Below are 16,227 nucleotides of genomic sequence, written 5' to 3' on the forward strand. Positions count from 1 at the left end.
AGGTGAGGGATCTGCTTTGTATGTCATGTACACTGATGCCTGTCAACAACAAGATAGATGGTGGCACATTCATCTTAAAATCTGAGGGGCATTCACTTCCAGAAAATATCAAAGTTGCATGTTATCGCTGTGATTTTAAACAGTATTCCCCATCCCTGAGGCAGTGTTTTAAATTCCAATGCTTCATGCATATGTCGTCTTGATGTACATATTACCCAATTTGTGAAGACTGGCTGGCCGCGTCAAGAAAATTTACCATATGTGCTTCTGATTGTCTGTGTAATTTGTGGGAAAGATCATCCTCCCTGATCTGTGAAGTGTGCAGCCTACTCAGGGTTGCAAAATTCCTGAAGGTCACAGATTGCCTCTTATATTTTTGAAGCTCAGAAAAAAAATATTTGTATCCAGCCTCAATTAATATCGACCTCAACCACTACTGTGGCCAAATTTTCAGCAGTACTTTGTGTATTTACTCTCTTGACATTGACATCTAATAGTCACATGAATAAACCATGTGGGCCATAGGCCCTCCCCTCTGTTGGTTCCTGTTGCACTGTTTTTGTGAACCACACTCCCTACAGCCAGATGGAGACGTGACATCATCCTTTGGCACCTACTGATGACAGGGCTACCTCTCAAGAACCCTCTCCCCAGAAATCCACTCATCAGAAACCAGACACTAGCCATTGGCTGAAAGAGCCATGGTTTGTGGGAAGCAGGACTGCCTTGCTCTTCTTCTGTTCTTACATCCACAGCGGATAACATCTTAAGAGACTAAACTGCCAAACATTGTGAAAGGGAAGGAGGAGAAATCTCTGGAGAAGGCTACTCCGGTGACCCAGATGACATCAGATATTGATGTTCCTTCCTCACCAGTAACAGTGATCCTGGGGCATAACCGGTCCTCTTAGTCCCTTCACACCTGACCAGGACACACTGAATGTAATGCTTGAGTGGGTATTGCCACAGTCATGACACTCACACTCATCTTTGTTATGCACTGTGACAGCAGTGCTCAGAGTGGAACGTGAGCTGCATGTTTGAATACAGTATCAGATGAGTGGAAATAGTGTCATTTATATTGATTTGTAATGTAGTTTGTACAGTAGGGACCATATGTGGTGCCATAAAAATCAGCAATAACTAAAAAATGGCACTACGTTTGTCTTCCTTTAGTTCCGCAAGGACCCTGGGAGGCATGAAATGGTGCATTAAAGGGGAGTCCATTTGCTCTTGTCCGCAGCTCGTGGCTAGCGTTGCTATCTCTGGATCACGGGGTCCCAGGTTCGATTCCCGGCCGGGTTGGGGATTCTCTCTGCTCGGGGACTGGGTGTTTGTGGTGTCGTCATCATCATCATCATCATCATCATCATCATCATCATCATTGTCCTTGTCATTTGTGACAGTGATTAGACTGGACTGTGTACAAAAATTGGGCTGTGTAAAAATTGGAATTTTGAACAGGTGCTGATGACCCCGCAGTTGAGCGCCCACAAACCAACCACCACCACCACCACCACCATTTGCCCTTGTCATCTACAGATAATTACTGAAGAATTTTGTTTTAAGAACAAAAATGGTAAAGTAACCACTTTACTAAGACTCTTTGTCTTTAAATATGTCTGCTTGTGTCTGTATATGTGTGGATGGATATGTGTGTGTGTGCGAGTGTGTACCCGTCCTTTTTTCCCCCTAAGGTAAGTCTTTCCGCTCCCAGGACTGGAATGACTCCTTACCCTCTCCCTTAAAACCCACATCCTTTCGTCTTTCCCTCTTTCCTGATGAGGCAACAGTTTGTTGCGAAAGCTTGAATTTTGTGTGTATGTTTGTGTTCGTTTGTGTGTCTGTCGACCTGCCAGCACTTTCATTTGGTAAGTCACATCATCTTTGTTTTTAGGTATATTTTTCCTTCGTGGAATGTTTCCTTCTATTATATATATATATCTCCATTCATTACATGCTCAGCGAGGCTGTGGGAAACATAAATTTATATCTGTACCCGTACGCGCGTGTTACTAGAACAACTACAGCATGTGTACGGGATAACGTCATTTTCTCAAAGTCATGATATTTCAAATTTCTATCATTTAGATGACACATATAGTTCCTAATGAAGCATCTGGTTACATAGGTATAAGCCGAACAATCACCATGAAGTTTTTGCCATGTGTCATGCAAATGAAGATCCTGGTCAAGATGTTTGAGCTTGTTGTCCTGGATCACATAATGCTCACATCACCCATCCTTATGGCGAAACAGGCAACCGCATAAATAATTTTTATATTGGGCAACAGATGTCACAGGTGACACTAAGATGCTTTTTGACATATGCGTGTCATAGAATAGGCAGTGCTGTTTTTTCGCTGAAGTTTGTTAGAGTAGGTTTTTTGCCAATGAGCAGGAATTGGCCCAGCTGGTGTGCTGCTAGTAGAACGTGTTCATACCACAGCCCAACTGTAACCAAAGGTCAGCTGTGATTCGTCCTCAGCAATTTTTCTTGAATTTTCAGTGAGTAAATGCAGATTAACTCTCGTAATTCTGTAGGGTTTATTTCTACCATCAGGATACATTTGTAATTATACACAGAATAAATAAATGAAATCAATGAAAATTGATGCTTTAAACTCTTCTCAAAAGTTAGTGTTTGAATGGAGATTGTATTGCTATAAAAGCTTTCAATCTTTATGCAGTCACATTGTTTACACACACTTTGCCCTGCATTCTATGTGTACTGATAATGCCCACCTATGTGGATTAGAAGAAAATACTGCCCTACTATTCAAACTGTGGAATAAATTTCTCATGAATTTTATAAAATTAGCCATGTTGTCTGTTGTATCACTCTGCAATTACTTAGTTTGCTATATAAGTTCTGATAGCAGCAAGAGCGGCTGAGGACCTGAACTAAGATTTTCAAACTCATTTTCTGGAATGAATCTGACTGCAAATGGTCAGTGAGTTTTAACAACATTCTGCTTTGCCTGCAATATTTGATGGGTAGATGGCCACAGTCTGCATAAGGACCATTTCATTTCCACCAATCAGGTGGATATTTGTTGCATTTTTATTACCGTATGTTGGAGCAGACTGTCATCTTCATGAAACAGTGCTCCCAAGTTGTGTGTGCAGAACATTCACTGCTTGATTATTGAGGCATACTGTAGGATAGAATGGTCGTAGGCACATAAAGTTGTTATTCATGAACAACAACCTGTTGTAGTTATGTTGAGCTGCAGGTTTGCTGTGGATAAGTACAATAGAGTCAGAAGAATAGTGGAGGAAACCTGTTGAGCAATTTTGGATAATTTGTGTGCTTTGTACATGCCTTTCACCAAAAATGATGCCAAACAAATAATAGAAAGTTTTTGGGGGGAGAAATGGCAGTTTCAAAGTTGTGTGGGTGCATAGATGGCAAGCATATGAGAATAAAGAATCCTCTTCATTTAGGTAGTGTCTTTAGAAATTATAAGCTTTTTTCTCAGTTTTCTGACAAGCTGTAGTTGTTCCAGAATAGTGACATATGGCAGAGGGAGTGGTGGTTTTTCTCACAATACAGGTTCTCTGAGATGATATTGGACACTGCTAGCCCTTCCAGGAACAAACATTATAGCACATCACATTATTTTGGGAAATGAAGGCTATTTGGTACAGACTTATCTGATGAGATCTGAAATCCTTTTACAGAAGATGGAAAAGGAAAAACCACATGGATAGTAATGTCATTTTTCTTTGATAGTTCACATTTATGTACAGAACATACTACACTAATAAGTGGAACACAATATTAACAAACGCAAAGAAAGATCAACAGGACTTGTTTACAAATAATCATGTTAAGCCACTGATCAAAGGCTGCAAGCAAGAAATCAGTAATAAATACAAAATTGTAAGATTATAAGATAATGTTTCTTAATTAAAGCAATTTGGTCTCAGAATAATTGACAGATTTACTCTCCCAAAACCTTACAAACAAATTGCCATGTATGGCTAGTAAGAGTTAAAAAAAAAATTAAATTAAATCCTATCTTAATCAGACTGGCCTTTGAAAGGAACATCTGCTGTGTGATTACTAAATCCAAAGCCCAAACATTCAGTGTTCAAAACAGACCAATCATGAAAGTTACGTGCCAACAGTTATGATTCACCAAGATTTTCTTTTACATGCATGGAATTAATACAGTATGAAAGTGATGGCAAAATAATTAGGAAAAACATTTCAAACATTGACCACTAGAAAAGTAAGCTCAAAGTTTCCAAATATTAGCACAGTAAGCGCAGGCTTAAGAAGTCTGATTTAGAAAATCTGAAGGTTACTCATAAATTGGATAATATTAACCATTTTAGGAGAGACATGAAATATTTGGCGGAAAATATTAACCTAAGAGCTGGTAAGTGTGTAGGCTAAACAAACTTAAGAAATATGCTGCTAGCAGGCAGACCGCTCCCCTAAGGTACTGTTAGGCAGCCACAAACACTCCCAAAAAACAACATGACGGGATGTAACAGAAACAGTTCTCTGCAGCCAAGCAGCTCTCCAAACAATTGACCCCAAACTTGTAAAACTAAGAGCTGTTAACAAATGCCATTCGGCTGAAACATGGGCTAAAAGAAACAAGCTAAGAAAATGTAATTTCCCACAGCTTAGTAACTTAATGGCATAAATTTTCAAATCTGCCATAATAATCAAACATTTGAGAGAAATTTATAATGTTATCTTGCTTAGGGGAAATGCACAAATGAAGTGGTTTTAGCATTTCGCAGAATGCTAACAACAAGAGGTAGTCATATGCTTGAAGATATTTTCTTTAAAAAAAAAAAAATACAGTCGTTAGTTTCTGAACAGTCTTATTGAATGACAGTGTTCTTCATGTACATCTGTACATCTAGTAATGAGTAAATCTGATCACACAGTTTTATGTTAATCGCTAAGTTATATTTACGGTTTTCACATACATTCCACACTCATGTCCTCTGCAACTTTTAACCATAGTTTCCTCTGTAAGTTGGGATGCTGATATCTTGTACCTTACACATCAACAGTAGCCTGTTGTCATTCACAAGATTTATAAGCTTCTCCATTTCCATAGGTGGTAATAAGTACAAGACACTCCCATACACAAGCTGCAACAGGTACTCGTTTGCACCGATTATGTACGACCAATTCCATTTCACTGGGATCAGTCAGTCAGCTGGCTGTGTACGGCCGTATGTGGCCAACTCGGTCATGGTCAGTGGACATGCATAAGCACTGCTTACGTCTTGGAAATATTTGGTTGTTTGCAGTGTCCAACTAGTCGGGCAAATACAGTTCCAGTGGGTACCCAACCTAATTGGTCGGTGGATGTGAGCGAACGACATTGTCACATCTGATTTGTAAGAGTTCACTCACTATCTACCACATTCTTGTAAAAGTTAAGAAACACATGATACCTAACCTCTCCTTCTGTGGAATGTTGTTTGCTTCAGAAATGATGCAAAGTCTGTCTACTATGCTGTTCACCTTTAGTGCATAACTTTTTCACAGCAAGAAACAATTTAGTAGTGAACATCTAGTCTCGAAGTTGGCAAGTGTTCACTTCCATTCACTACATCGTCAATGCCTGTGAAACAGGCACGAGGTAATAGAAACAAATGGCAAAGAGCTTGAACAACTTGCTCATTTAAGTCTGGTTTACACTGGAGTGAATGTTCATCAGCAAACAAGAATTCTCTCTGGTGTAAATGTTGGGTGAGCTTGAGCAGACAGCATTGGGTCATGTTCATACACATCTTCATATATGAGCATAAATCTGAACAGTTTTAGTTCACAATTTGTCTGTCTATACTTCCACAGTTGATGTACTCAGCGGCACTATTTGTTATGACGACTTGATTCAATAGTGGTGCTATCTCAGAAATAACTGTTCTTTGTAGTGAAGTAGTGACTTGGATTGCTTGGACTTGGCGAGGGTTGCCACATATTTCACTAAATTGAGTAACATCTGATCATTGGTGCCCCACATAAGGGTGTGACTGTCACTATCTGGTAGCTGTTCCCTGATGACAGTTGTCTGCCAGAGCAAGCAGCTGGTTAAGTTATTTCGTATGTAGTCTAAGTCATCACATTTACTTGCTTTTGGAATTTTGACATTAAAACTTAATACACAATTAAAAGCACCTCCAAACATAACATTTCTATTAAAAGAACAAAGTAAAATAGGGACATCATTTTTGTAAAGCTATGATCTTTTATTAAGTCTGTTGGTTCCAGAAGTAGCATGCACATTGGAAATTAAAACTCAATTAACATGGCATGATGTTCTCCTGCTAGTGAGATATATTGCTTCTGTAAAATGGATGCCTTAACACAATAAAATTAATATTCCTGTTGACTCGTCTGTGTTAATATTGCTGGCTGTTACGTACTCTCCAATGTTGATTTCAGCAAGTACATCCTGTAACAGTGAAATGTCCACATATGTGCCATGTAAGAAACTTAGCAATGCTTGCAGTTCTATGCTGCTTTTGATCCTATTTACATTCAAAGTTGTAACATTGTGACTTTTCTTGGAAGGTCATAGATTTACACAATATTTGTGGCGCATCCTGGCTCCTGGCCAGACCACCACACTTCGCCACATTGTGTGGTCAGAGAACCTTAATCCATTTCAATCACATCCATTCTTAGAGTTTCCACAGTATTTTGTTGGCCATTTCATACTACTTTGATTGTTTTCAGTTCCTTCCCAGTTTAATTTTAACTTTGCTTTTAGTTTTGCATGGGTAATTCACATTTTCTTATTGTCTAGAGATCATTGTCACCCATTTCTCTGATTTTTCTTTTGTACCTTTTCAAACTTATTTGAGGAAGGTATGACATGGTTGGGACCAACAATTCCAATTTGTTGATAGGTGTCTTCTGGTTGAAGCCACTCAAGCTTTTTAGGTGGTTCAACTGTTATGTTGCTTCTTGTTTGTTGCTGTTAGAGTACTTTATCTTCTAGTGAAATTGAAGTAGTAAGGGAAACAAAAGAAAAATTCGGAGTAGGAATTAAAATCCATGGAGAAGAAATAAAAACTTTGAGGTTCGCCGATGACATTGTAATTCTGTCAGAGACCACAAAGGACCTGGAAGAGCAGCTGAACGGAATGGACATGGTCTTGAAAGGAGGATATAAGATGAACATCAACAAAAACAAAACGAGTATAATGAAATGTAGTTGAATTAAGGTGGGTGATGCTGAGGGAATTAGATTAGGAAATGATACACTTAAAGTAGTAAAGGAGTTTTGCTATTTGGGGAGCAAAATAACTGATGATGGTTGAAGTAGAGAGGATATAAAATGTAGACTGGCAATGGCAAGGAAAGTGTTTCTGAAGAAGAGAAATTTGTTAACATCGAGTATAGATTTAAGTGTCAGGAAGTAATTTCTGAAAGTATTTGTATGGAGTGTAGCCATGTATGGAGGTGATACATGGACGATAAATAGTTTGGACAAGAAGAGAATAGAAGCTTTCGAAATGTGGTGCTACAGAAGAATGCTGAAGATTATGTGGGTAGATCACATAACTAATGAGGAGGTATTGAATAGAATTGGGTAGAAGAGAAATTTGTGGCACAACTTGACTAGAAGAAGGGATCAGTTGGTAGGACATGTTCTGAAGCCTCAAGGGATCACCAATTTAGTATTGGAGGCAGTGTGGAGGGTAAAAATCAGAGGGAGACCAAGAGATGAATACACTAAGCAGATTCACAAGGATGTAGGTTACAGTAGGTACTGGGAAATGAAGAAGCGTGCATAGGATAGAGTACCATGGGAGCTGCATCCAACCAGTCTCAGGACTGAAGACCACAACAACAGCAACAGTAAATGGTTGCAAAAACACACTTGACCTCTTAGCAATAAATAATCATGAGCTAATAACGAGTGTCAAAACGGATACAGAAATTAGTGCACACAAGGTTGTCATAGCGAGACTGAATATTGTAACTCCAAAATCTTCCAAAAATAAACAGAAAATATGCCTATTGAAAAAAGCAGATAAAAATTCATGTGACGCCTTCCTGAGAGACAATCTCCACCAAATAAATTAACAATTGATGGAGCTGATCACCCTTAGTACACAAAACTGGTTTGAACACTGTTGCAGAAATAATGAAAAAAGCAGCCAAATTTAAATGAATGCAAAATCTCAAAGATTGGTTGTCTTTTACAGAAGCTTGAAATTTACCGTGGACTTCAATGCGAAATGCTTATAATAGTTCCCACAATGAAACTTTGTCTCGAAATCTGTCAGAAAAATCCAAATAGATTCTGGTCATATGTAAAATATGCTGCTGATGGGACACAGTCGATGCCTTCTCTGCACAATAGCAGTGGAAATACTATCAACAACTGTGCTGCCAAAGCAGAGTTACTTAACACAGCCTTCCAAAATTCCTTCACCAAAGGAGATGAAGTAAATATTCCAGAATTTGAATCAAGAACAGCTGCCAGCATAAGGAACTTAGAAGTAAATGTCCTTGAAGTAGTGAAGCAATGTAAAACACTTAATAAAAGGAAGTCTTCCAATTTAGCCTGTATACCAATTAGGTTCCTTTCAGAGTAGGCTGATTCAATAGCTCCTTACTTAACAATCATATGAAACTACTGACTTGACAAAAGATCCATACCTGAAGACTGGAAAGTTGAACAGCTCACACCAATATTCAAGAAAGGCAATAGGAGTCATCCACTAAATTACAGGTCACATATATTGTGTTCAAACACTGTGAATTACCATGAAGAGAACTGTCAATTGACACACAGTCAACATGGATTTAGAAAACATTATTCTTGTGTAACACAACTAGCTCTTTACCCACACGAAATGTTGAGTGCTATTGATAAGGGATTTCAAATTGATTTCCAAAAGGCTTTTGACACTGTACCTCACAAGCAGCTTATAGTCCAATTGTGTGCTTATGGAACATTGTCTCAGTTATGTGACTGGATTCTTTATTTCCTGTCAGAGAGGTCACACTCTGTAGTAATTGATGGAAAGTCATAAAATACAACAGAAGGATTTCTGGCATTCCCAAAGGCAGTGTTAGAGTTCCTTTGTTGTTCCTTGCCTGTATAAACGATTTAGGAGATGATTTGAGCAGCTGTCTTCGGTTGGTTGCAGATAATGCTGTCATTTATCATCTAGTAAAGTTATCAGAAGATAAAAAAATTGCAAAATGATTTAGAAAAGATATCTGTATGGTGCGAAAATTGGCAATTGGCCCTAAATAATAGAAGTGTGAGGTCATCCACATGAACACTAAAAGGAATCACTGAAACTTCAGGTACACTATAAATTGGTCAAATGTAAAGGCCATAAATTCAACGAAATACCTGTGAATTACAAATATGAACAACTTAAATTGGAAAGAACACACAAAAAATGCTGTAGGGAAAGTGAACCAAAGACTGCATTTTATTGACGAGACACTTTGAAGATAAAACAGATCTACTAAAGAGACTGCCTACATTACACTTGTCTGTCACCTTTAGGAGTACTGCTGCATGATGTGTGATCTTTACCAGGTAGGATTCGTGGAGTACATAGAGAAAGTTCAAAGAAGAGCAGCATGTTATATATTATTGAGAAACAGGGGAGGGGGGGGGGGGGAGAGAGAGAGAGAGAGAGAGAGAGAGAGAGAGTCGCAGATATGATACAGGATTTGGGCTGGACATCATTAAAACAGAGATGTTTTTCACTGCAGTGGAATCTTCTCACGAAATTTCAGTCCTCAACTTTCTCCTCCAAATACGAATATATTATGTTGACACCGACCTATGTAGGGAGGATTGATCATTGTAATAAAATAAGGGAAATTGGAGCTCACATGGAAAGAAATAGGTGTTTATTTCTCCCGCACGCTGTTACAGATTGGACTAACAGCGAATTATTGTGAAGATGGTTCAATGAACCCTCTACTAGGTACTTAAGTGTGATTTGCTGAATATCCATATAGATGTAGATGTAGATGAAATGTGTGCAGCATCATGTGTAGTGTATCCAGTCCTCCTGCAGGTCTAGGGGTGAGAACAGACCCGAGGTATTCATTCCTGTCGTAAGAGGTGACTAAAAGGAGTCTCACACGTTTCGGGTTTGACCTCCATCTTTCTAAATTTTCCCAAAGAGCGAGCCAATTGAGGAAGGGCGCCTTACATGGTGTGTGGAGATCTTTAACCCACTTTCTCATTGTCGCAGTGCACTCCTGATCATTCTCCATTCGTTGTGCAAGGACACCTTCCTGGGTGCATTTGCCGCCATGCAATATCGATTTATGCACTGACGATGACCATGGCCTTCTTTGCACCCCATATCCAGCATGATAGCCAGTCAATTATGGTGGGGCCGACATGTACCCTCTTGGTTGTATGCCCCTGACAACACAGGGATCGCTCTGCTGATATATGTGCCATTAACTTCCCATGTATGCCATGGAGTAGGTGCCCAGCTCCCTGGGGCATGGGGATTCCCTGCAATGGCCATCCTGCCAGGTGGCCCTTGATGAGGCTGGGTGGTGCCCATGGAGAGAGTCCCTGGTCGGAGTGGGTAGCATTAGGGCAGATGACACGCCATGAAGCGTAGTACATCATCTCTTGCTGATAGTCCACCACCAGCAGTCTCTAAGCGGGCAAAGTCTAACTTCAATGCTAAGAAATATGACCCCAAATCTTTCCGCCCCCAGGGGCTCAGCATTTATTTGCTGGGTACGGGCTTGGCGACCCCGGGGTTCCTGAGCTGGAGGCTGGTAGGCGCCACCAGTCCCCCGTCACCGTAAGCTCTGAGCGTACTTCAGCGACCACCGTGCGGCGCGGCGGTGGAACGTTGTGTGTCTCAGGGAATGGGGATCTTGGCTTGACCGCCCGGATCGCGAGGATGGAACAAACCTCTATAAAAAACCCCTCAATCTCAAGGTGTGCTGCGCGCTGATGAGATGCATGGCTGTTGAGGTGGAACAGTCGATAGCGGGCAACCTCTGGGGAACCTGCCGCACCTCAGTTGTATAAGGCTTACCTAGGCACGCGGGGCTCTGTCTAGGTGGACTTCTAGTTCCCTAGCTGCTCGTGGGACCGAGATGGATCCTTCGAACTCCTCTTTTCTTCCTCCCAGCGGAAAGGGTGGGCCGCTGGAAGGTTCTAACACCCAGTCTCTTAAGAGGGCCCGTGTAGTCAGTCCCCCTGACTCCGGCGCTTCTTTGAAAAGTCCAGTCTTAGGTAACAGAATACATTCTGGTAATCCGAATGTGTTTCTCATTGTGAAACGGAAGGAGGGTAGTTTCGAGAAGGTTTCGCCCTTCTATATACAAAAGGGATTGGAGGGAATCTGTGGCTCCTTAAAATCGGTAAAGCGCTTACGTAATGGAACCTTGCTAGTGGAAACTTCCACTTCCCAGCAAGCCACTAAACTTCAGTCTGCTAAATGCCTTGGAGAGTATGCCATAGACACTGAACTGCACAGCACCTTGAACTACAGCAAAGGTGTTGTGACATGCCGAGATCTAGCTGATATTCCCAAGGAAGAACTGCAACGTGAGTGGGCTCCAGAAGGTATCGTTGATGTCCAACACATCATGAAGAGGGTTGATGGCACTCTTGTCAAATCCGACTCCTTTATTCTGACCTTCAGTAGCACAAAACTTCCTGAACATGTTAAAGCTGGCTTCCTTCGCCTTAGTGTGAGGCCTTATTTCCCGGCCCCAATGCGCTGTTTCAAATGCCAGCGTTTTGGGCATACCACCTTAGGCTGTAAAGGCGAAGCGACTTGTGGAAACTGTGGTCTGGCTGCTCATGAAGGAGTTGGTTGCTCGCGTCCGGCAAAATGTATTAATTGCTCTGGGAACCACCCTGTTTGGAGTAGGGACTGACGCATATTTTTAGAGGAACGCAAGGTCCAGGAAATAAAAACAACCCAGCGTATCCCCTATGGTGAGGCCAAGAAGATCTTTAAGTCGATGCAACCTCCCACATTTGCTACATCTTTTGCCTCCCTGGTTCAGAAGCCTACTCCAAAAGTCGATGCCTCAACGCAGACCGAGGTGGTGAGTGTTGGCACTAACACCTGTAGCTGTCAGTGCACTTGCAACGCACCTAGTGTTTCAGAGCCAGTAGCCCCTACTCGAACGGCAGACAAAGGTACAGTGGCGAACTTGGGCCAGCCCCTAACGCCTCCAACAGCTGAGGCTGTTCCCAAACCCAGTGCGCCAATTCCCACTCCCACATCAGCTCCCCCAAAGTCCACCAAACCACAGAAAGCTACCGTCCAGCAGCAACAGCGCGTCAAATCCCGTGGTAAACCATCGGACCATGCGGATGTTGTTTTACGTGAGGCTTCATCTGACTCTTCCCCAGAGTTGATGGAGTACGATGTATGTGTGGGGCAATCATCTCGTCCCACGCCTGCCCCTACACCTGCTGCGGTCTCCCCGCCCCGTCGGAGAGACAGGATGAAGGTGCTACCCCCAACATAGATGGCTCCCATACTCCAGTGGAACTTGCAAGGGTTCAGGACGCATGTGGAGGAACTTCGTCTACTGTCTCAGGGTAGACCACTGTGTCTCTGTCTCCAGGAGACGTATTTCCATCCATCTTACTCCCCTGAGCTACGAGGCTACACACTCCATAAAAAGGACGACCTGCGTGGAGAGAGAGCTAGAGGAGGCGTAGGTATTTTCGTCAGGACGGACTACCACTCCTCGCCTCTCTCACTTACGACGACTTTACAGGCCGTCGCTGTGTCCGTGCACGTGCGTCATCCATTGACAGTATGTTCACTTTACTTGCCCCCACATGATGCTCTTGATGAAGCAGCCCTCACCGACCTTCTTACCCAGCTCCCCCAGCCATTCATTATTTGTGGTGATTTTAATGCCCATAATGTGCTTTGGGGCTCTGCAATTACCTGCCCCAGGGGTAGAGCAATTGAGAGGCTTCTCCTGTCATCCTGTGCCTACTTGCTCAATGGAGGACAGAGTACTCATTTCTCCACAGCGACTGGGTCGTTCTCTGCCATTGATCTCTCGCTTTGCTCTCCGGCTCTTGCCGCCAGTGCTCACTGGGAAGTGGTCGCTGACTTGCACGGCAGTGATCATTTCCCAATCTGGATTCACCTGCCCGATGGCGTGGGCCCCGAAAGGAGACCACCACGATGGGTGCTCAGTGGAGCTGACTGGACACTTTATAGCCAGTTGGCCCAATTCGACCACTGTGCGAATGTTGAGATGTGGGTGGATCATATTACCAAAACGGTCCACCACGCCGCTGCAGCATCCATTCCACAGTCCACAGGCCACCGGAAGAGGCCACCTGTGCCTTGGTGGAGTGCCGAATGCCGCTCTGCGATCAGGACCCGGCGTGCGGCTCTGCGTCGGTTCAAGTGTCGGCCGACTGCTGAGCATCTTGCAGCCTTTCGGGTGGCGAGGGCAAGATGTCGCCGCATTATTCGTGAGAGCAAGAAGAGGTCATGGCAAACGTTCCTGAACACCATTAATCGTTCCACCAAAAGTTCCATTGTGTGGGAGACCATCAGGAGAATTTCTGGCAGAGGAGGGAGGTGCCCCATAGCTGCTGTACTGAATAATGGCACTCTCCACACTCCGCGAGACATTGCCCAGACTATGGCAGCGTATTTCGCCACAGTTACTGCAACAACCAGTCAGGATCCAGGTTTCCAGCGCCATAGAGCCGTTGCTGAGAGATGTAGTCTGGACTTCCATTCCACCTCTCATGAAGTTTACAACTGCCCATTTTCTATGTGGGAGCTGGATTCTGCATTGTCTGGCGCTCGTGACACATCCCCTGGCCACGACAGGATCCATTACAGTATGCTATGGCACCTCACAATGCGCAACAAAGAAATCCTCCTCGCACTTTTTAATGCCATTTGGGCGTCGGGTCACTTTCCTGACGCGTGGCGTGAGGCGGTTTTAATCCCTTTTTTAAAACCCGGGAAAGACCGCTCGAGCCCAGGTAGCTACCGTAGCATTGCCCTCACTAGTTGCATAGGGAAGACCTTGGAGCGGATGGTCAACCGCCGCCTTGTCTGGATGTTAGAATCCCGGCAACTCCTTAGTCGCTTTCAGTGTGGGTTCAGGAGGTTTCGTTCCACCTTCGATAACCTTGCCCTCCTGGAGGCGGCTATCCAACAGGCTTTCCTACGCCGTCATCACCTTCTAGGTGTATTTTTCGACATCGAGAAGGCCTACGATACTACTTGGAGGCGTCTCATCCTGGAGCAGCTTCACGAATGGGGTTTTCGTGGTTGTCTTCCTCCTTTTATTCAGTCTTTCCTCTCACCACGATATTTTAGATACCGAATTGGTGACGTCCTGTCTGATCGCTTTGAGCAGGAGAATGGTGTCCCTCAGGGTAGCGTTTTAAGTGTGACTCTGTTTGCCATCGCTATTAATAGCATTACGTCCATAGTGAAAAGTCCTGTCCAGTGTTCTTTGTTTGTGGATGATTTCTCTTTGTTCTGCTCTTCTTCAAGCCTTGCAACGACAACCCGTCAGTTGCAACTTACGATTAGGCGTTTGGATGATTGGGCGAAGAAGAGTGGTTTTCAGTTTTCCACCGAGAAGTCTGTATGTGTTCTGTTTAACCGTTCTCGTTCGCTTTTAACCTTTCCTGAGTTGCGCTTGAGGGATACTATTCTTACTTTTAAAGACACGGTGAGATTTCTGGGGCTCATTTTTGACTCGAGGCTCACGTGGTTACCTCATCTTAAAGACCTGAAACGGCGGTCGCTTCAGGCTTTAAGTATTTTAAAATGTCTTAGCCACAGTACATGGGGAGCTGACAGGACTTGTCTGCTCCAATTTTACAGGGCGTTTGTGCGGTCTCGGCTCGATTATGGGTGCACGGTGTATGGGTCTGCGAGGCCTTCTTACTTAAAAATGTTGGACGTTGTGCACCATGAAGGGCTTCGGTTGGCCACTGGGGCATTCCGAACTAGCCCCATCCCCAGCCTCTGTGCAGAGGCTGGTGAACCGCCACTTCATATGCGGCGACGGCTACTTACAGTGCGCCAGGCGTATAAAACTTTGTCCACACCCTACACCCCTGCATACCATACCGTTGCTCAGCCTCCTCTGGCACGATTGTTTCATAACCGGCAACGTGCGACGCAGCCCTATGGGATTCGCGCACAGGATTGCCTCAGTGCAATGTCTATGGCTGGTCTTCGTGTTTTACGTCGCGGTTGGAGCAGATCTCCACCTTGGCTCCTCCGGAGACCCAAACTTATTTTAGATTTGACTAATTTTAAGAAAGATGGCACACCAGATTTTACGTTCCAATCTCTGTTTTTTAACCTTCTAGATGTGCATCGCGGTTTCACTGTCGTTTATACTGATGGCTCCAAACAGGAGACTTTCCTTGGCTGTTCTGTGGTGTTCCCTGCTCATGTTACCCGGATTCGCCTCCCTGCTGAATATACCGTTTTCGCAGCGGAGCTCCACGCGATCCTGACGGCACTGGAGCAGATGAATCGAGTTCGGGGCGATCGATTTCTTCTCTGCTCCGATTCTCTTAGTGCCTTACAATCACTGCAGAACCTGTACCCGACTGAAGAGATGGTCCAGCTGATACATGACAAACTGTACTTGCTCCAACGGCGGGGTAAAGAGGTATCCTTCTGCTGGGTGCCTGGTCATGTCGGCATATGGGGCAACGAACAGGCTGATCGGGCTGCCAAGGAGGCCTGCAGAGAGCAGGATGTGGTCCAGTGTCCTATCCCCTTGCAGTCAGTCATCACTGCACTCCACAGGAAGTGCATGGAGTTGTGGGAGGACGAATGGCTGGCGGTGACGGCCAATAAACTGCGGTCGGTAAAGTCGACCACTCGGCCGTGGCGTTCCTCCTGCCGGCTGCTCAGGCGGGAAGAGGTGGCACTCACACGTCTTCGGATCGGGCACTGTCCTCTGACACATAGCTATTTATTACGGCAGGAGGATCCTCCGTTTTGTGATGCTTGTGGTGTGCCCATCTCTGTCCGGCACATTTTAACGGACTGTGTTTTATACCATGATGCAAGGGCAGAAGCACAAGTTGATGGGGATCTGCCCTGTGTTTTAGCTAACGATGAGACATGTGTGTCTAGGGTTTTTAAGTTTTGTGATGTGTCTGGACTCTGGCCTAAACTTTTAGGCTGGCGGTTTTAGTGTATTGCAGAGTGGCTGACTCCTCCCTTTTTTCCTTGCGGTCAGCCAGC

The 16,227-nt window shown here is 43.8% G+C and overlaps 1 protein-coding gene across 1 annotated transcript in view; it reads left to right on the forward strand.

Moving 5' to 3' along the window:
- Nucleotides 1-16,227, forward strand: part of LOC126191442 (nicalin) — a 125,060-nt gene that overhangs the window by 44,684 nt on the left and 64,149 nt on the right. The window lies entirely within an intron of this gene.

Source organism: Schistocerca cancellata, chromosome 6, assembly GCF_023864275.1.
Source record: "Schistocerca cancellata isolate TAMUIC-IGC-003103 chromosome 6, iqSchCanc2.1, whole genome shotgun sequence".
Taxonomy (NCBI): Eukaryota; Metazoa; Arthropoda; class Insecta; order Orthoptera; family Acrididae; genus Schistocerca; species Schistocerca cancellata.